This window comes from Triplophysa rosa, linkage group LG11 (assembly GCF_024868665.1).
Source record: "Triplophysa rosa linkage group LG11, Trosa_1v2, whole genome shotgun sequence".
NCBI lineage: Eukaryota > Metazoa > Chordata > Actinopteri > Cypriniformes > Nemacheilidae > Triplophysa > Triplophysa rosa.
The window spans coordinates 2,457,585-2,466,949 of record NC_079900.1 but is presented as its reverse complement, the minus strand read 5'-3'; the positions used below and the strand labels follow the sequence as shown (position 1 = coordinate 2,466,949).

Here is a 9,365-nt window from a genome sequence, read left to right as displayed (position 1 = left end):
CTATTTTTTTAAGTAAACGTTAACACATGTCTAATGGGTTCAGTTTGCAAGCATTCTGTTTCCTGACCGTCTTTTCTATGTCGATCTAAAATGTGGCTGTCCTGTTGGTTAGAGTAGGGTTGGGCGATGTCTACCAAATTGGCATCGAACTATATCTACAGTGAAACATCGTGGTGGACGATGACATCGTTGTCTTTAAACAAGCTGCGATGTTATAATCTGGGGCGCGGCTATGGAAGGATTTTGCGGACTTAATAAAAAAGGAAGTGCAAAGTGCATTTGCAAATCGGCTTTCTATTTGTTTGTGTCAACATTGTGACATAATTCAAACGCAAATGCAAACCGTTTGGATATGCATTTACGCAAATCTACAAAGGAATTTCAAAAGGAAAAGCAAAGTCTATTTGCAAATGAATTACCTCTGTCTAACGAGTTAGGACCCTGCCAAACGAGTTAGGACCCTGCCATATTTAAATCGCAACAGCAATTCCCCATATACTATTTCACTTTCTCTGGCGTTGCGTATTAAGCCTGCCAAAACTCAAATGAAATCGCAAACCCCTTTGCATTTGGGTTTCCTCTGAATTGTACAGAAAGCTGTCAATCAATGGTGCAGGTGGGCTTATGCACTGGGGCGTGTTTGTATCGGGAAGTGACGTGATTCACCGTGGCAGTCAGTCCAACACGGTTGTTGCTATAAGGGATACAGTTACGGCCAGAAGTGGTGCAAAATCTCGACATATAATTACAATAAATAACATTAGCTAACGCCTACACCTACCCCAACCCTAAACCTAATCTTACAATAAAAATACAAATATCAATCAACTGTTTTCAACGTGACAAAAATTATGTGGTATTGAAGAGCGCGTGCCCAGTGGAGGTAGCTGTATATCTTCTCGTCCAACACCAAGGTTTTAGGGCGAGCCGTCAGGTCGACATCGGTTGTGGCTAAAAGGGATTCAGTTACAGCTAAAAGCCGAAATAACAATAATGGAACAAACGAGGATCAGATACAATGTTTCTTAAAGAGAAAATCTTTACAATGAATCACAATTGCGGTACTTAACAAGTATAATTTCAAGAAGTTCAACGTGCTCGATAAACAGATGAACACAAACAGTGGTCTGAGTGAGCTAGCAATAAAAGTCATAATGAAGCAGTGTGGATTCATCATAATTACATAAATTCCTCAGGTTGGTGCATCACCTGATGGACCCATTTAGTGCACATGTTGTGGAAAAGGCTATTCGGAAATTAAATTAATGTTTAGAAACAGCAACAACTCCATCCAGTAATTTGTAGATGACAGCTACTTATGTGTCCAGCAAACTCACTAAAACACTGGAGCAAAAGTTTGGCTTTGTCTCACTATGTTATGATACACAAATAAAGAAATGTAGAATTCACATACTTTTGTCATTTATTATTAACTTGTTATATGCATAATGAACAACAATGATAATGCAGGATGCAGTTTATTCATACAAAGCGAACATGTTTTGTTATGGTTTACAACACATATTAATCATGATGTGGCAAACGGTCATGTCCTCGCTTTGACTTCGGAGCACTGTGAAAATAAATACCATAAACAAACAAATGTGTAGAGGAATGTTGCAGAAGGTGATGATTATCCATCCTGCACCGAGGTTTAACATGCTAAGTGATGCCGCTCTGAGACCAGAGTTCCAGCGTGAGTTATTTCCAAACAAAAATGAAAACTGCACTGTTTTCAACGCCGATTGTGAGTGCAGTTGCAATAGTTTACAAAACAGCAAGCATTAATTTCACTCCTAATGTGTTTAGCTGTATTACTTTCCTACTGTATATACTTAAGGTCCAGTCGACGGTGAACGTCACTTCCCCATACAAACACGCCCCGTTGAATGAGCACACCCCCGCCATTGATTTGACAGGTTTCTGTACAAGTCAGAGGAAACGCTAATGCACAGAGATTTGAGTTTTGGCAGGCTTAATACGCGACGCCAGAGAAAGTGAAATAGCATATTAGGGATGCACCGAATGTTCGGCCACCGAAAATAGCAAAAAAGTCATACGATCAAGGAGAGAGAGAGAGCGAGAGCAAACATATTGGCAGTGTGTATGTGGAACATTTAAAGTGTCAGAAAAAAACACAGCGCGATACTTTTATATTAAGTTGTATTGTAAAAGCAAGACAAATTATAAAAAGCACATTTTGACCATTAAGTTTGTGCAATAGTGAAAAAATGGCTTAATAAATACGAAAAACCATGTTCTGTTTTATTCGGCCTTCGGCCAAGTGTTTCACATCATCTTCGGCCAAGAATTTTCGTTTCGGTGCATCCCTATAGCATATGGGGAATTGCTATTGCGATTTAAATATGGCAGGGTCGTAACTCGTAAAACAGAGGAAATTAATTTGCAAATAGACTTGCTTTTCCTTTTAAAATTTGACAGACATTGTACTTTCATGTAAATGCAAATGCAAACGGTTTGCATTTGCACTTGAATTATGTCACAATTTTGACACGAACAAATAGAAAATGCATTTTTCAATTCAATTCATTAGCAAATGCTGTTTGCAATTCCTTTTTAATTTATTCCACAAAATCATTCCATACGCAGCGAGCTGCTCAGAGACACTTCTTCTATGTACAGTTATAAAATCAGACGGGTAGTTTGTGTGGTTACTAAACACATTCACGTCCATGCGTTGTCTTTTGGGTGACTGCAAATGTGTTATGTAGCTAACGTTAGCTGCTATGGAGCTAGCACGCTATGCGCTAATGGCTAACAACCGGCTGCTACCTCAGAGTCTAGTTTGAGCTATTAGTATAGCCCAGTAGTATACCCCGCGGGGGCCAAAAGAGTGCTTTAGTACATGCACAGTTTATGAAGTGACATGATGTAACAGCGATTTCTGCTTAGTCAATAAATTCACGTGTATTGCGCTGCCCACGTGGAAGCTTATACAGGGACAGTATTTACGACATTGATAACAGAACATTGTGCTTATCAACCACATGGGGGAACCATATGGCAAAGTTCTCTGTTGTTGCTTTAACCATTTGTGTACCACACATTTTTCCAGAACGCGTTTTTATTTCAGTTAAATGATTCCTGGGTAAATAAATGTAGATTAAAATAAGTAAAAATCACAAGACACAGACGGACATCAGAGGTTATATATATGTGTAGATTAAATGTTTGGTCGAAATTATTGGTAGGGACAATTTGGTGTTCAGTTCCTAGTGTCCCTACCAATCCGGCGACCATGCCGGCTTAACATCGTGAGCTGTCAGCCATCGGTTATGGACGATGGCATCGTCTTATCGGCCCAACCCTAATTTAGAGACTCAATAGCCTAAGGTCTATTTCAGATGTAAGTTAGGACAGAGCGTACGAAATGAGAATTGTTACCATAATATTTAAATAAAGACAAAAGTGGCTAGATGAAAACATTACTAATGAAAAATAATAGGCCATAGCTTATTGCTAATGCAGACAGATGCAAAAAAAGAACAAATTTTCCATAAGCGATTGTAGGGATGTAACGATTCACCGTGAGCCGGTTGAAAATCGGTTATAATGAGTGACGATTCAAATCGGTTGAGGTGTGAACTGAATCGCAATACATTTTTTGAACAGCAGGGGCCGCTATTTTCACTGCAAATCTAAACGTGGATGCTGATATTTCTTAAATGCAAAAAAATCCAAGAAAAGCTCAGACAGTATTAGTTTGTTTATATTAAAGAGACTTTTTCTATTATTAATTTGTTATAAAATTGCAGTTTAGTTTTGTTATTTGAAATAAAACATTATTTTATTATACAAAGAAACGTGAAGCATTTAAGAAATAATGCAAGGGAAGTTGTTAATTTCTAATTTGTTTCAACTCATCTTGTGAAAATAAATCGTGAGTAAATCGTGAATAAATCGCATCGTGAGATAAGAATCGTGACTCGCATCGCATCGTGAGCTAAGTGAATCGTTACATCCCTAAGCGATTGTCCAGTCAGAATCGAGTTATTCATTTCGAGATACGAGCCACAAATGTAAAGTCATTGTCCAAAACAGAAGCAAGCCCAGGTTATCTCGGTTATATATCAATATAATGTTATAACTGTCTATTCATGTTGCTTAGTTGGTAGAGCATTGTGCTAGGAAAGCAAAGGTTGTGGGTTAGATGGTTGACATAGAAAACACCCATACATACTGATAAACGAAAATGTGAGCAAGTCCATGGAAATGTCAACCTTATACCAAAAAGAAAGGTTTTCTCCATACTGATAGCACAGATGTCAACATTTGGTAGTTTAAATTCTCATATGAGGTCTCTTAAAGTTTTTTTAAAGCAACTTTCAAATCATCACATCAATAATTGTACATATTCCCTTTAAACGTGCAGGTGAAAATCTAAGCATATAACTATTTTGTTTTATTAAGAGTAAGGCTGCAACAACTAATCGATAAAATCGATAATAATCGATAATGAAATTCATTGTCAACGAATTTCATTATCGATTAGTTGGTCTGTGACGTCACTTGCGAGCTGCGCAGTTAATTAAGATGACCGTTTTAGATGCGTCTCTCCGTGCTGCACGAGATGCGCAGTTTTAAAGTCAAACTTGTTTCTCCGTGCTGCACGAGATGCGCAGTTTTAAAGTCAAACTTGTCTCTCCGTGCTGCACGAGATGCGCAGTTTTAAAGTCACACTTGTCTCTCCGTGCTGCACGAGATGCGCAGTTTTAAAGTCAAACTTGTCTCTCCGTGCTGCACGAGATGCGCAGTTTTAAAGTCAAACTTGTCTCTCCGTGCTGCACGAGATGCGCAGTTTTAAAGTCACACTTGTCTCTCCGTGCTGCACGAGATGCGCAGTTTTATAGTCACACTTTTCTCTCCGTACAGCGCGAGGTACGCAGTTTTAATGTCAGACGTGTCTCTCCGTGCGGCACATGTTGCGCAGTTTTAAAGTCAGACGTGTCTCTCCGTGCAGCGCGAGATGCGCAGTTTGAAAGTCACACTTGTCTCTCCGTGCAGCGCGAGATGCGCAGTTTTAAAGTCAGACGTGTTTCTCCGTACAGCGCGAGGTACGCAGTTTTAAAGTCACACGTGTCTCTCCGTGCAGCGCGAGGTGCGCAGTTTTACAGTCAGACGTGTCTCTCGGTGCTGCGCGAGGTACGCAGTTTTAAAGTTAAAAAAAATTTTCCTTGGCCGACCGTCCCCTCGCACCCACGTTTGGGAGAGACTATTGTCAGTTGCTTCTAATATGACACACATGAATCAACTCACCAGGTGTGTTAATTATGGAGACATTCACAACATTTTAGGAGAAGGCTAATGAGTTCAGTTGTGTATACCTTTCCCGTATCTGATTTACTTATTATAAGCAAAAGATGTAATTACATTTTATCTGATTAATCGATTAATCTAAAAAATAATCGCCAAACTAATCGATTATCAAAATAATTATTGCTTCTGGTTTGTAAATTCTCTGAGAGTGTATTTGTCACCAATGCTGGAATCGCCCATGTATGGACTAAATGCACTGCAAGTTATTTTGTATAAAAGTGTCAAAACCTGTAAATGAAAAGGCATTTTACATGTTGTGTTTTTACATTTACATTTATGCATTTGGCAGACGCTTTTATCCAAAGCGACTTACATTGCTTTATCCTATACATTTATACATAGGCATGTGCAATCCCTGGGATCGAACCCACAACCTTGCGCAATGCTCTTACCACTGAGCTACAGGAAAGCACTCTGTCAGATCACCTTGAGGCATTAAATCATAGACAAATTATAAATTGCACTTGTATTTCATTTTTTTTCCACAAACATACCCAAGAGGACACAAACATCTTGTTTGTTGAGCAGAAAGATAAGTCAAAGTATTTCTATCAGGAAAATAAATTGTACACATTTATACCTGATATGACACCTTCCAATCTTGCAACATAATCAACAGATTTCAGATCAGCTGAAGTCCAGTAGGATCATGACAAACATTTTCATTTAGTGACTTAATGTTCATAGTTCATGTGTAGTTTCTGTCTGTACATCCTCAATACAATAGATGTGTGTTTTTTTTTATTCATACGGATCATCTTTCCTCTCAATCAGAACTGGTTAATCTGGATCAGATGTCCCTGGTGAAAAATAAATATAAATATACTTTTTCGTGTTTCAAATATCCTTTTTTTTTTAAGTACACTGTGAAATACTAACAGAAATTGTATCTTTAAATGTTTTAAAAATATATGAACAACATGCTTTTACTTAATTTAAAAATTAAACTTATAACAAACTTATATTAATTTAATATTTTTTAATATGCTAAATTACGATTAATTATAAGTAATATCTGATATATATTTGACGATATATTTATCTGTAGACTATCATCTTTTGTAAATGGTGTTGTCAGTGACGTTGAATTGTATCGCATGTCTTTTATAGCCCACAGACGCTGATGCATCATCTACAAATGCCATGTGCGTTCCTTCATTTTACGTCCATAACACAACCATTATGTAAGGAATAATTGATGAAATGGCCATTACACCTCGGGTGTGCATTAACTTCCAAATAATTTAACAATTTTTAAATAATTTTTCTGCTTATACCACAGTTACCACACCACAGGACGTTGTTCAAATGTTTAATTTCAATGTTTGTCATGTTATTGTCTTTAAAATGCTGTTGATGGGAGGACTACTTTCTTGCGCATCTCGTTTTAAGAGTCCGTTGGAGCGAACGATTTGTAAGCTTGAGCCACGTGGTGGGTGTGTATGTGTACGTGAGAGACCGCTAGACCGCACACACACCTGAGTGTTTGCAGTAATGTGACAGCAAAACCAGTGTTAATAAATTATTTATTCGTCGTATTGTTTCTATCTTCAGCAACTTTTGAAAGAGTAGGTCTATCAAATTATATTTGTTATCAGTTATAAGCAACATTAAGAGGAAAACGAATCAGTAGGATATCATTGTTTATTAATGAATTTTGTTTTTCTGTTTAGTTATTTTATTTATTCGATTTCAGTATACAGGTGCTGGTCATATAATTAGAATATCATCAAAAAGTTGATTTATTTCACTAATTCCATTCAAAAAGTGAAACTTGTATATTATATTCATTCATTACACACAGACTGATATATTTCAAATGTTTATTTCTTTTAATTTGATGATTATAACTGACAACTAATGAAAATCCCAAATTCAGTATCTCAGAAAATTAGAATATTACTTAAGACCAATACAAAGAAAGGATTTTTAGAAATCTTGGCCAACTGAAAAGTATGAACATGAAAAGTATGAGCATGTACAGCACTCAATACTTAGTTGGGGCTCCTTTTGCCTGAATTACTGCAGCAATGCGGCGTGGCATGGAGTCGATCAGTCTGTGGCACTGCTCAGGTGTTATGAGAGCCCAGGTTGCTCTGATAGTGGCCTTCAGCTCTTCTGCATTGTTGGGTCTGGCATATCGCATCTTCCTCTTCACAATACCCCATAGATTTTCTATGGGGTTAAGGTCAGGCGAGTTTGCTGGCCAATTAAGAACAGGGATACCATGGTCCTTAAACCAGGTACTGGTAGCTTTGGCACTGTGTGCAGGTGCCAAGTCCTGTTGGAAAATGAAATTTGCATCTCCATAAAGTTGGTCAGCAGCAGGAAGATGCGGGGTGGAAGAACCGAGCGGGGTTCGAACTTTTAACCATCGAGAAGTACAAAATGGGAAGCAGGTACTCTAACCACGAGGCCACAGACACTGTAGGTGACTCACGCGATAGGGGGTTCCCACGCGAATAAATTACATACAAAGTCAATGCAAAGAAACAGACGCAAACTCGCGGCAGGCGATGTGAATGATGCGAAACGGGCTGCGAACGTGCTTAAATCGCGTCTTCCGTGCAAGTTGAAAAAATTCAACGCGGGCGAGAAATTTGCCTTGCGCGAAAATAACGAACTATTGCCGCAAGTAATAAAGAGCAAGGAACGCGATTCATCACGTTTGGTCTGAACACAACATAAGTAAGTTGTAGTCTGGGAGTGAGATTAGCTGCACAGATCACACTAGGTGACATAATTAATAACGCGTTAAGATGATGAATTCTAATTAAAATCTTCACTCATTTTGGCGCCCCTAGCATTTGCCTACTCCGCCTATGCCCAGGTCCGGCCCTGAGCCAGCCCAAATCAAAAAGAAGGAGAAACTACAACGATCTATCCCCGGGTCCTGACACTAAATCACTTGTCATTTACAGTCCAATATAAAGTTGAAGTGCTTTATCATCAGTTTCTGAAGCGTTACAGATTCTGTTTGCCTGTGGTAGATAAACAGAAAGTGGTGATGCTGTCAGTTTTAGATGTGTTTATGGATTAATGTCTTATAATGTCGTCTTCAGTTGATGTGTTCAGTCTTTGATGTCTACAGGTTTTTGCTAGTTATTCTTAAAATATGAGATTGAAACATATTTCACAATTTGTGCCAAAAGACACTTTTGTCTGGAGCGTCACAACACAATTTCATAATTTGATCTGAGATTCTAATAAAAACAAGCCTTGCCTTAGTTTTAATTGAAAATACATTTGTTTTAGGGTTCACAGTGAAGGGTCCGTCAGGTCCTCTGGTTGTTCCTCTGGGAGGTTCAGTTCTTCTGCCCTGTTCTGTTGATTCACTCTCATCACTGGAGGATCTGGAGGTGGAATGGAAGAGATCAGACTCACAGACTCTCATTCATCTGTATCAAGATGGAGATATTAGACCAGATTCCCAGCATGAGGATTATCATGATCGAGCTCATTTCTTCACTGAGAACATTAAACAGGGAAACTTCTCTCTCCTGATGAAGAATGTGAGACAAGAAGATGAAGGACAATACACATGTACGGTTCACAGTGGACAAGAGTCTGGTGAAACTGTGGTGGAAATTAAAGATGTTGGTGAGTTTGATCTCATGAGTTCTTCACATCATGTTTAATAGAATTTTAGAAACAGTTTTATGTTTTACTTGATATGTTTTCAGAGCGATTGATAGTGTCAGGATCAGATCAGTCTTTATCAGTGTATGTGGGTGAAGACGTGACTCTGAACTGCTCTGTGGACTCTCACATCCCACCTGAACACATTGAAGAGGTTTCATGGAAGAAAAGAGTTAAAGATGAACACATCACAGTTCTGCTCTATCAAAACAACATCAGATGAGCTATACAGAGACAGAGTCGAGTTCTTCAGTGATGAAATCCACAGAGGAAACTTCTCTCTCAGACTGAAGAGAGTCAGAACTGAAGATAAAGGACTTTACATGTGTCACGTGTTTGCTGGACGATTCTCAGACAACACAACTATAGTACTGCAACAACTGGGTGAG

At 38.5% G+C, this 9,365-nt stretch overlaps 1 pseudogene; it reads left to right on the top strand.

Moving 5' to 3' along the window:
• Positions 1–1,614: 1,614 nt before the first annotated feature.
• Positions 1,615–9,365, top strand: part of LOC130561240 (butyrophilin-like protein 2) — a 14,861-nt pseudogene continuing 7,110 nt past the window's right edge.